Source organism: Panthera tigris, chromosome D4 (assembly GCF_018350195.1).
Source record: "Panthera tigris isolate Pti1 chromosome D4, P.tigris_Pti1_mat1.1, whole genome shotgun sequence".
Taxonomy (NCBI): Eukaryota; Metazoa; Chordata; class Mammalia; order Carnivora; family Felidae; genus Panthera; species Panthera tigris.
In genome coordinates, this window is record NC_056672.1 from 65,114,958 (window position 1) to 65,127,579 (window position 12,622).

The 12,622-nt window shown below is 36.3% G+C and overlaps 1 long non-coding RNA gene across 4 annotated transcripts in view; it reads right to left on the reverse strand.

The window, feature by feature from the left end:
* Positions 1-12,622, reverse strand: part of LOC122233042 — a 37,282-nt gene that overhangs the window by 19,067 nt on the left and 5,593 nt on the right. The gene's annotated exons all lie outside the window — the stretch shown is intronic.

Consider the following 12,622-nt stretch of genomic DNA (forward strand, 5'->3'; position numbering starts at 1 on the left):
TGTCTCAGCCAAGGACCCAGAATGGCAGAGAAAAAAATTGTTTTTTCTCCTCCACAAATACAAAGGAATAAGTTCCTACTGGGGAAAAAAATGGGAGGAAGGAAGGCCTATCTTGGAGGGTAAGAATTAGAAGTTCTGTGGTAATGCTCATCTAATCTGGCTGGGTAGAGGAATATTTCTCAGGAATAGAATTCAAGGGAAACAGTCTAAAGTAGAACAGCTGAGGGGCATCTGGGTGGCTCAGTTGGTTGAGTATCCTACTCTTGATTTTGGTCATGATCTCTGGGTCACGAAATCAAGCCCTGTGTCTGGCTCTGCACCAAGTGTGGAGCGTGCTTGGGATTTTCTCTCTCTCCCCACTCCTCTCTCTTTCAAAATAAATAAATAAACATTTAAAGTAGAATAGATGATTTCTAGGTAGTTAGGAAATATCATTTGTGAAAAAGACTGGGATTATCACTAGGAAAGATCAAAGTCCTAAAAGAGAGACTATGGCCTATGTAAGAATGAAAGTAGAGCAGACCAGCAAAAAGAATCATAGTTTACTATAGGTGGTTGAGTAATTTTATATACTTGTCAGTGCCTAAAATATAAATAATGTGTATCCTTAACTCACTCTATGTCATAAAAAGATCAGCTATGTGCTTATAGAGTGGAAAAAATGTACTCTAGTTTGCTGGGTCTAAGAGGGACACCTGACGTCCATATTCGTTTTCTATTGTTCTTCTAACAAATTACACACATTTAGTGGCTCCAAACAAAAAAATTATTCTCATACAGTTCTGGGCGTCAGAATTCCAAAATGGGTCTCACAGGGCTAGAATTAAGGTGTTAATGATAAGTCAGTCACTCTTTTTGGGGACTCTAGGAGAGAATATGTTTCCTTATCTTTTCCAGCTTCTAGAGACCTCCTGCATTCATTGACTTGTGGCATGTTCCTCTATCTTCAAAGCTAACAGCACAGGGTCTTCAAATCTTTGGCTCTGAAACTTTTGATCAAATGGGCCCACCTGGACAATTCAGGATAACCTTCTCATTTCAAAATCCTCAATTTAATCAAATCACCATATCTCTTTTGCCATGAAAAGTAAAATATCCACAGGTTCTGGAGATGAGGAAGTAGATATCTTTGGGAGGTGGCATTATTCTGCCTGCCACAGTGGTACATAATAACTTCTCTTCATAGGAAGAGAGAGTATGCAACCCTAATGGTTTTCCCTTTAAATCCCAAGGAAGGTACTTTATGTAATTCATCTACCCACCACATAACAGAAAATGAGTAGCCACTTCACAGCGACAGGACTTGTTTATATAGTTCACAATGTAGAGAAAATGAGATGTCTTAAGTTCCAGAAATGCACATATATGTGCTATAGGAAATGAAAAACAGTAATCTCCATGAAGATTTCATTTATTCTCCCTCTACCACCTCCTCCAGATTTGATCTCAATGCTCCTCTTTGTTCTTTTTTTATAACTTATCATTTCACTATCATAACATTTACAATTTTATATTGAACTTCCCTTTTTACAAGTGTGCCTTCACACTGAAATGGGAAATCCTCAAGGGCAAAGACAATGATTTCCTTATCCATGTGTTCCAGTGCCTGATAGGATACTTGGATCATATTAGGCACTGAATACATCTTTGCTAAATTCGCCTATATTTATTCACTTTGGTCATTTTTCTATATAAAAAAAAAACTCCTTGAGCAATAGTCTTTTCCTAATGTATGTTATGTATTTTATACTCACAAAGGCATTATGGCATTATGGGTATAATGCCATGAATGGGGTTCAGAGAATCTACAAGATCCCTAAATGTATGCATAAAATGCTGGGTGTATATGAGAAGGTTAATATCCTTTTCAGTAATGTCATTTTATGAGTAGAGCATTCTGATCATCTTTTACTACACTGTTGGAAGGAGTGTTATACATGTCCTTAGACATTTCTTTTTTTTTTTTTCAATATATGAAGTTTATTGTCAAATTGGTTTCCATACAACACCCAGTGCTCATCCCAAAATGTGCCCTCCTCAATACCCATCACCCACCCTCCCCTCCCTCCCACCCCCCATCAACCCTCAGTTTGTTCTCAGTTTTTAACAGTCTCTTATGCTTTGGCTCTCTTCCACTCTAACCTCTTTTTTTGTTGTTGTTCCTTTCCCTCCCCCATGGGTTTCTGTTAAATTTCTCAGGATCCACATAAGAGTGAAACCATATGGTATCTTTCTCTGTATGGCTTATTTCACTTAGCATAACACTCTCCAGTTCCATCCACGTTGCTACAAAGGGCCATATTTCATTCTTTGTCCTTAGACATTTCTAATAGGGTGGAGGTTCAACTTCACACAGGGCAAAATAAAAGACGGTAGCATTTTATTTTCGAGAAGTGATTGGATGTCTTAATCATATCACTCTTGAGTGGCCACAGTTACTTTTTCCATAATGAAAGGTCTAATTGCTTTGGATACCAGTTTCCGTTTTCAAGCTGGTCTGGGGTATTAGTGTCTGTCTCCATTAGCCTTTTGCTGGAAGTTATTTGTATGATACTTTCGGTGCCAGATGCATTACAAAAATGTTGATGGCCAGTATCTTGGCCTGCGATAATTGGGTGCTTTCAGTGTTAGAAATGCCAAGTTGTTAATTAGCTTAATGTAAGGACTACACATCAACTTTTTATTTTCATTTTGATTGGCTAGCATTATCTTCTTTTAAAGTAGATGCCTGTTAAAGTGTTTTGAGAGGTGCTTGTTTTCATAAAATAATCATCCTAGATTAGTGAATTATGAACAGCTGCCTTGAGTGAGAACTGATTTAGTCCATTACTCAAAGCATGAACCAAAACATTATTGGTGCACAGAGAATTTATGGGAAAATCCAATTTTGCCACGCTCTAACAACAGCACAGCAAATCAAGGTGGTGCTCTGGGACTAAAGCAATTTTACTATTCATGGAAAACTCTGATACCTAATGTTTTCTTGATTAGCAGAGAGAAGCTACATGTATTAAGAATCAAGTCTAATAGAGCAAAGGAATCTAAGTTTCTTATGACTTCACTGTGAACATATCAATTTTTCTTTTGTTCCTAGTCTATTTTAAAATACTGATATTGTTAAGCATAAGTTTGACTACAACAACTATGGGATTAGGATTTCTAATTAATATATTCCAGTTTCCATCACTCATTTTACTGATGGATTTTAGGATTCTGAACTGAGTTTGCCAAGTTGGCAGCTAGGCAAATCATTAAAATTGAAAATGGCATCGCCCTGACAGTAAAGTCTTTGAGCACATTTGAAACTCAGGAATGGCTGGAGCTGCCACATGTCATGAGTGATAGCTTCTATTCTGAAGGAGAAAATCTATGCATCATCATGCCTAGGATAGGTAGGCAATGAGTGTTATATATTATAATCTTCATCAATGATAATGATGGAAAAACTAATAACAAAGATGATAATAAATTATTGACAAATACAGTTAGAATAATGCTTGATTCTCAGATTTAATTATTGTTAGATTATCATGGCAGAGAGCACTGTGTGATGAAATGGGTTTGGACATAAAGGATGTCAGAAGACTTGAATTCTAGACCTGCTTATCACACTTATCATTTGTACAGCTTTAAGAACATCAAATAATTTCTCTCAGTGTCAGTTTCCTCAATCATAAAATGGAGATAGGAACAGGTATTAACTGTAAGTGGGCACAAGGAAGCAAATAATGTGACAGAAATGCTCCAAAACTGGATTGTGGTGATGGCTGGGCAACTTGGTATATTTACTAAAAATTATTGAATCAACACTTAAAATGGTGAACTTTATGGCATGTAAATTACACCTCAATATATTTGCTAAAAAGATGAGGGTGCTTATTTATTCTTTCAACAAATGAATGGCATATCCTGTTTTCAAAGAGCTCACAATCTCAGATGATAAATAAATTTGCAATAATTCTGCCTTTCACCCTAATATAATCAGTGCATTATAGCTTTTACTCTGTGCCAGGCACTGTGCTAAGCACTTTATGCACATTGACCCTTTTAATCCTCATAGCTGTTATCATCTCCCTTTCACAGATGAGCAATCTGATATGCAGATTAGTGGAGGTCGCACAGGCATTAAGTAATGGAGCAGAGATTCAAATCCAGGTCTTTTGACTCCAGAGTGTGTTCCTCTTAACCAATACCGCCAGTGGTCACTGGAGGTGGCCTCATTTACAGACATATGGCTTCACAGCAAACTTTACGAAGATAATGAATTAAACAAAGTGCTATAGTTCAGATTTTCTCTAATGTTTTAAATATCTTTTCTGTTTTTGATAATATCCTTTTCTCATTCATTATTACTATTTTTTAACATATCTTCAGTGTATTTTTCAATTCACCAATTGTTCTTGTTCTTATTTCAGAATTGTTTGCTTTTATCTTTATTTCATCTTTGTTTCTGCATTTTGGGTTACTCTGTGTGTTGATTTCTTAAATTAAAATTCTTAGTTTATTCATTTTTTTTTTCTGATTCATCAATTAAGTCTTATAAAGCAATCAGTTTGTCTTTAAGCATAGCTTTGGCTATAATCTTTAAGTTTTATACATAGTTGCCACGAGTTTGATGAATAATATCAACTTCATGCGATATACACATAATATTTTTTTCTTTAATTCTTCATTTTAGTCATAATTTGCGGAATCTCCCTTTCCCATCATTTATTGACATCTTAGATTTCCTACCATTTTTGATTATTAAAATGCAGTCCAGTCATAAATTTATTAGGCAATTCTAGTGGAAATTTGATAAAAGAGTAAAATACATCAACTCAAATAAGCATTGTGTGAAAGTGACAGGAAAGCTCAACATCAAGAAAATTATCTTTTATGAGAAAAGGCATATAAAATTAAAAATAAATAGTAGTGAGTATGTTTTAGCTTATGCATGAAATTGATAGGTGTATCCACAAAAGAGAAGAATCTTTTTGAGGGAAAAAAACAGCAGAATTATTCAAAATAAACAATACTGATTATGTTCAAATTAAATTCAGAATGGGGGAGGAATTTTAACCCATTGAACTGATGAACTCCGGGACTTGAATCCACCAACATTGAAATATATGCTTTCCATTTGACTCTCTGACCATGAAAGAATGCCAGCAATGTCTTTTGTATTATTAGCAAAGCTCCTGAGATATTTATGACTTTGGGAGGAAATCACCTTCTTTGAAAACAGTGAGGAAAACTCAGCTTTGGACAGAGATAGCACTGACCAATCTCACTAGAAGGAACATAGAACTTGGCAAGAGATAGTAGGTAATATGTTTGTAATGAAACACATAATTGGATATGGGCTATGATTGATGAATTGGAAGGAAGTGACGATCCACAAGTAAGGTGACTCTACAAAGTTTAAAGAAGTCTAGGAAGTCTAAACCATGCTGCATTCTATACAAACTGAGCTGGTCATATGAAGAGGATTTCACTGACTCCAAATAGTTCTCAGGAGTCCCTCCCTTACCTTCCATCCATTTTCTTAACAATATATCCTTTGACACTATTTATGATGCTGCAGAGGGGAAGCCCGATTGAAATGTGGATCCATGCTTGTTTTGAAGTCACTGTTAGTACACTCTGAGCAAGTGTGATAAATAGATTCTGTGTTTCCCTAGGTGTCTCTTCATGTAAATTGATGACTGCTGCCCAGGGGAATGAGCAGGGCCTGAAGACATGAAGAGAGATTAGTTTAAATGTGACAAGGCCATAATCTGTAACGAGGAACATCTGTCACTGTCACACAGGAGAACCATGGTGCTGAGAAGACCCTCTCCACTTGGAAAAAGTCTCCCACTTCATGGCTGACAGTTCAGGCCTCTTTAGCTCAACTCTACTTGTTCCCTCCAAAAAGCTCTTTTATTCAAATTTGACAAACTAATTACAGCTACCATTTGGCTTTCAATGATTCAATTATGGCTGCAGTCACTTGGTTTAGTAATTACTAAAATTATGGTTTGGGCCCAAGTCCAGTTCTGTCTTTGCTCTCTTCCCCACGGAAACAGAGAAGCACTTTTATAGGAAAATAGATGGTGATTCAGGAGTGAGGTTGTAACAATCATTTTAAATGACCTCAGTTGATGGGAAAATAAAACTGAACAGCCTCGCTTGAGAATAGGGCTAAATTTTTTTCTGACTCTTTAAGAAACCTGACACCCTGAAACTATAGGCTTGGTTTCCATGGATAATTTTGTTTTCTGCATGATTGAGGCAAAAACTCTTTTTTTCCCCTTTCACTTATGCTCAACTTGTTAGAATTTATTATAAACTGCTGGTTTATACATGGTGTTTTGGTTTAACTGCAGCAAAGATTCTAGGTTTTTAATACCTCCTCCCCAGGTTGGTTTTGGAAAGAGAAAAGCCTTGGGAGGCATAAAAATTTTAGAAATCCTGAGAATGTAGTTTTACTTGACTTGAAGGCCTTATCACAGTTTTATTGCTGAAATTGCTCAGTATATAGGATATAATGTTTAGTTAAGTAAAGAACATGGTCAAGTTTAAAGTTCTGGTTTTTTTTGTACTGTGCAATTGTGGTTAAGTCACTTAATTTCAGTTATCTAAGTTTCCTCATCAATAAGTGGGGATTAATATAAGATGCTTCTGTCATGGGCTCTTTGTGAGAATTAAAAAAAAGGAAACAAAAAACAAATGCAAAAAATAGAAAACAGTTAAAAATTGGTAGTCATTAAAACAAAAATATCAGTATTTTAAAACTTAAGGATCTAAAAATACCAATAAATGACAGACACTGTCAGAATGGGTGGAAAATAAACAAGACCCAATACCCAACTATATGTTGTCTCCAAGAAATTCATTCTAAATGTAAAGACTTAGACCAAAAGTGAAGAGATGAAGAATGATAATCTCAACTAACTTACTCAGAAGAAAGCTGAAGAAGCTATCCTAATTTGAAACAAAGCAGACTTTAGAACAAGGAAAATTTTCAAAGATAGAGAACAACATCACATAATGATAAAAGGGTCAATTCTCGAAGGAGCTTGGGAAGATGGCAGAGTAGGAGGACCATGAGCTCACCCTGTCCCACATTTACAACTAGGTATCATCCACTTCCAAGTAAATAAGCTGGAGAGTGATCTGAAGACTGGCAGAAGAAACTCCACAACTAAATATGGAGAAGAAACTACATCTCAAATGTTAGGAAGGTCAGAAAGGCTGAGGAAGGCTGCTAGTAGCAGGGAGTGAGCAGTACATCAAGAAGAGGGCAGAAAAATGGGCCCTCACACCAGGGACCTTACACAAGACTAATCCCCATAATGGTTTGCTTTAAAAACTAGAGGGACTGAATTCCATAACTTTGTAAAACCAGTGGGATTTGGAGCCTGGGGCTTTAAAAGTCAGCTGATTCAGCACTGGGTGTACCAAGAGGGTGAGTGATAGCTAGATCACTGCCCTCAAAGAGATAGCAGCCTCTGTAGAAAGTCAACATAAAAACTATAGTTTGCACAATGATGGGGGCAGAAGGGAGAGAGATCTATTCAGATGGATTTCTGAGCATGTTGAGGGATTTCTTTGAAAATGAAAAAGCTGGTAGGTGCTATTTTCCTCATTTGCCCCCCACCCAGAATAAACACAGAGCCACCTGTGGGAGGTGAGGCTGCACAGATACTTATAGCATTAGCCCAGGGCTCAGGACACATTTTGTTAAGGCTGTGTCCATGCCCTACCCAGCTGCCAGGTGCACAGCTGCCACTGGCTGCCCTGCCTAGCTGCAGCACAGTGCCTAGCCATGGGTCCCAGTCACTGCTGTGTGCTTTGCCCAGCAGCTGATGTATAGCTGCTATGGTGGGCAGTAACCTGCAGTCATGTTGTGCCCAGCTCATACCCCCAGCCACCATCACACGCTGGGCCCAGATGCCAGATGCACAGTTGCCACTGCCTACTGTACCCAGCCATGAATCTCTAGCTGCCATTAGGTGCCAGGCTCAGCTGTGTCCAGCCATCATCATGCACTGTGCCCAACCTTGTGCCCCACAGCTACCATGGCACACAGCTACCACCTGCTGCAGCACTTCAGGGGATACGGCATGGGACTAATGGCCCAATGCAAATTTTGCTAACACTGCCACCCCACTCCCATGTTCCCCAGAGGACACAGCCCCTCAGAGCTGACTTGCTTGGGTCCTACTAGCACCACAGAGAGCAAAACACAGCTCACAACAGGCAGAGTCAGTGCAGATGTCTACACTGAAAGGAAAAGTAGCTTAGACATAACAACAGAGTGTAAGCAACAGACATAGGATTCTTTCCTGAAGCTCCAGGTTCTGGTGAACAGGGGACACTACACTACACGACAGTGCAGACCTCCTCTTAATAAAGTCACTACTTTCAAGGGCAGAAGACATAGCTGACTTTCTTAACACATAGAAACAAACACAGACTGGAAGACAAAATGAGGAGATAGAGAAATTTATCCTAAATGAAAGAACCGGGAAAGGTCACGACCAGAGATCTAAGCAAAAGAAATGTAAGTAACATGCCTGATAGAGAATTTAAAGGAATGATCATTAGGATACTCATTGGGCTTGAGAAAAGAGGGGAATACATGCATGAGACCCTTAACACAGACATAAGGAATAACACAACAAAGATAAAGCTCAATAAATGAAATGAAAAACTCACTTGATGAAATGAATAGCAGGATGAAAGAAGCAGAGGAACAAATTAGTGACATAGAATACAGAATAATGGGAAATAATCAAGCTGAACTAAAGAGAGAAAACAGAATTATGCAATACAAGAATAAAGTTAGGGAACTCAGTGACTCCATAAAACATAATGACATTTATATAATAGGAGTCCCAGAAGAAGAGTGAGAAAAGGGGGCAGAAAATTTATTTCAAGAAATAACAGCTGAAAACTTTCCTAATCAAGTAAGGAATCCAGATTCAGGAGGCACAAAGAAGTTCCAACAACAAAAAGAAAAGAAAAGAAAAGAAAAAAGAAAAGAAAAGAAAAGAAAAGAAGAAAAGAAAAAATAAAAACAAAACAAAAAGCAGATCCACCAAGACATGTTGTAATTAAATTAATGAAATATAGTGATTAAAAAATATCTTAAAAGGACCAAGACAAAAGAAGTCAGTATCTTACAAGGGAAAACCCATAAGAGTATCAGGGGATTTCTCAGTAGAAACTTTCCAAGCCAGAAGGGAGTGGCATGATACATTCAAAGTGCTGAATGGAAAAAAATATGCAGCCAAGAATACGCCATCTAGTATGGCTATCATTCAGAATAGAAGGAAGGATAAAGAGTTTCCCCAACAGACAAACTAAAGAGGTTCATGACCACTAAACTAGCCCTAGAAGAAATAGTACAGGGGTCGCTTTGAGTGGAAAGCAGAGACCAAAATTGACAGTAAAAAAGTAGGAAACAAAAAAGATAATAAAAATGAATATTTGTGTAAAACAATCAGTGAACTCACAAAAAATGATATAAAATATAATAACATATACCTAAAAAATGGGGGAGAAGAAGAGAAAAGAACAGGTTCAAATTTAAGTGGCCATCAACTTATTATATAGACTCCTATATGCAGACAGGTTATACACAAATGTGATGGTAACCATATATCAAACTATGAATATTTTGCAAAGAATAAAGAGAAATACAAACATATCACTAAAGACAATCAGCAAAACATGCAAGAGAGAAACAAGATCAGAGAAATAGTCAGAAACAATTACAAAACAAGTATTAAAATGGAAATAAATACATACCTTTCAGTAATCATTTTGAATGTAAGTGGACTTAACATTCCGATCAAAAGACATAAGATGACAGAATGGATTAAAAAAACAAGATTCATCCAAATGCTGCCTACAAGAGACTCATTTTAGACCTGAAGACACATGCAGATTGAAAATAAGGGGATGACGAAATATCTATCATGCAAATGGGTGTCAAAATAAAGCTGGAATAGCAATAATTCTATTGGACAAAATAGACTTTAAAACAGACTTTTAACAAGAGGCAAAGACACTATATAATAATAAAAGAGACAAACCAACAAGAAGATATAACAATTGCAATATTTATGCACAACATAGAAGTACCCAAATTCATAAAATAGTTAATAACAAACATAAAAGAGTGAATTGATTATAATATAACAATAGTAGGGGACTTTAACACCCAGCTTACATCTAAACAGTAAAGCAATAAGGAAACAATAGCTTTGAACAACATACTGGAACAGTTGGATGTAACAGATATATTTAAATCATTCTATCCTAAAGCAGCAGAATACACATTATTTTTAAGTGCACATGGAAGATTCTCCAGAATAGATCTAGAATATTAGCCCACAAAACCTGCTTCAACAAATTCAAAATCAAAGTCATACCATGCATCTTTTCTGATTATAATTTTATGAAACTAGAAGTCAACCACAAGAAAAAATCTGGACAGAACACAAATACATGGAGGTTAAATGACATGTTACTAAACAATGAATGGATCAACCGGTAAATAAAAGAAGAAATCAAAAAAGTACATGGAAATAAATGAATATGAAAACACAATGGTCCAAAACCTTTGGGATACAGCAAAAGCAGTTCTAAGAGGAAAGTGTATAGCAATTCAGGCCTACATCAAAAAGCAAGAAAAAATCTCAAATAAAAAACCTAACCTTACACCTAAAGGAGCTAAAAAAGAACAACAAATAAAACCTAAAACCAGCAGAAGGAAGGAAATGATAAAGTTTAGAGCAGAAATAAATGAGATAGAAACTAGAAAAACAATACAATTGATCAATAAAACCAGGAGCTGGTTCTGAGAAAAAAATCAATAACATTGATAAACTTCTAGCCAGACTTATCAAGAAAAAAAAAAGAAAGGACTCAAATAAATAAAATCACAAATTAGATAGGAGAAATAACAACCAACACCACAGAAATATAAACAATTGTAAGAGAATATTATGAACACTATATGCCAACAAACTGGACACCTAGAACAAAGGGACAAATTTCTAGAAACATAAAATTTCAGTTTATAACTACCAAAAGTGAAACAACAAGTAGAAAATTTGAACAGACTGATAACTAGCAAAGAAATTAAATCAATAATCAAAAAATTTCCAACAAACAAGTCTAGGACCAGATGGCTTCACAGGTGAATTCTACTAAACATTTAAAGAAGAGTTAATGAGGGTTGATGGAGGGAGGTGGGTGGGGGATGGACTAGATGGGTGATGGGCATTAAGGAGGGCACTTATTATGAGCACTGGGTGTTGTATGTAAGTGATGAATTACTGAATTCTACTTCTGAAACCAATATTACACTGTATGTTAACTAACTAGAATTTAAGTAAAAATTTGAAAAGAAAAATATAAAGGAGAGTTAAAACATATTCTTCTCAAACTATTCCAAAAAATAGAAAAAGAAGGAAAATTTCCAAATTCATTCTATGAGGCCAGCATTATCCTGATACCAAAACAGGATAAAGACACCACTAAAAAGAGAACTATAGGCCAATATCCCTGAGAACATGGTTGCAAAAATTCTCAACAAAATACAAGCAAACTGAATCTAACAATACATTAAAAAAAAATCATTTACCATGCTCAAGTGGGATTTAATCCTGTGTTGCAAGTGTGGTTCAATATTCACAAATCAATCAGTGTGACACATCACATCAATAAGCAAAAGGATAAGAGCCATATGATCATTTCAATAGATAAAGAAACAGCATTTGACAGAGTACAACGATTCATGATAAAAACCCTCAACGAAGTAGGTTTAGAGGGAACATATCTCAACATAATGAGGGCCATATGAAGAGCTAACATCATCTACAATAGGGATAAAAAGAGACCTTTTCCCCTACGGTCAGGAAAAAGACAAGGATGTCCATTCTCACCAGTTTTTTTTTTTGTCAAATTTTTAATGTTTATTTATTTTTGAAAGATGGGGCAAACAGGGGAGGGGCAGAGAGAGAGGGAAACACAGAGCACAGAGCACAGCACAGAGCCTAATTCCGGCTTGAATTCTGGAGCCATGAGATCATGACCTGAGGCTCAGTCGGACCTGAGCCACCCAGGCATCCCATATTCTCATCAGTTTTATTCAACATAGTACTGGAAGCCCTAGCCACAGCAATCAGACAATAAAAAGAAATAAAACCTCATCCAAATCAACAAGGAAGAAGTAAAATTTTGCTATTTGCAGATGACACGATACTATATCCAGAAAACTTGAAATATCCACCAAACAAACCTGCCAAAACTGATGAATGAATTCAGTAAAGTCAGAATACAAAATCAATGTACAGAAATCTGCTGCCTTTCTATATACCAATGTGAAGCAGCAGAAAGAGAAATTTTTAAACATCCCATTTACAAATGTGTCAGAAATAATTAGATACCTAGGAATAAACTTAACCAAAGAAGTCAAATATCTGTACTCTAGGAACTATAAAACACTGATGAAAGAAGTTGAAGATGACACAAAGAAATGGAAAGACATTTCACACTCATAAACTGGAAGAACAAATATTGTTAAAATATCTATACTACCCAAAGCAATCTACACATTTAATGCAATCGCTATCAAAATACC